We start from the raw sequence: 734 nt of genomic DNA, 5'->3' as shown, positions 1-734 counted from the left end.
GGGGGGGGGGGGGGGGCAGATACACATTAAAGGGACAGTAAAGGTAGAGTTTTGAGAGCGATGGACTGTTGCAGCCACAGTAACGGAGGAAATCCTCCTTTGCGCTGTCTCTTTCCGGCTTTGCCCACCGATCCACCTGTGGCCGTCATGTGCCAGCCTTACCAAAACACTTGGCCTGGAGGGGAGAGGGGACAGAAACCCCAGTGCCTACTATGTGGCCTTCCATTTTTTTCCCCTGTCTCTCAGTTGTCTTGGCTGAAAGCTCTGTTTGAGGATATTTTGCAGTATTTGAGTTGGTAGCAAGTGCCTTTCTAAGAGCCGTGTCAAGGCTCCAAGTCGCGCTGCCCAGTTTGACCTCCTTGTTCTCAAATCTCAAAGGGATACAAGTGTAAATTTAAAGAGTTCAATTTCACAGCAACGCCATTCAAGGTATTTGATCAAAACAGAAATGAATACTCTGTACATATGTGTAAATACTAAAAGGAGTCGCTGTGTATATTTGAAATAAGTAACTTAAAGACAAGTCACTCATTTTTATTATTATTATTATTATTATTATTATTATTATTATTATTATTATTATTGTTATGATTAATATTATTTTTATTTTTTTTACAATGCCATTCCTTTTATTTATGCCAGTCGAAATACGCACGTTTTATAACACTTCATATCCAGAGTCCCACAGTTAAGAATCTTTACAATGAGGTACCACCTATGAAGGAGTTTCTGGA

Source organism: Morone saxatilis, unplaced genomic scaffold, assembly GCF_004916995.1.
Source record: "Morone saxatilis isolate NCDOM2014 unplaced genomic scaffold, NCSU_SB_2.0 Contig7, whole genome shotgun sequence".
Lineage (NCBI taxonomy): Eukaryota > Metazoa > Chordata > Actinopteri > Moronidae > Morone > Morone saxatilis.
This window is presented reverse-complemented; position numbering follows the sequence as displayed.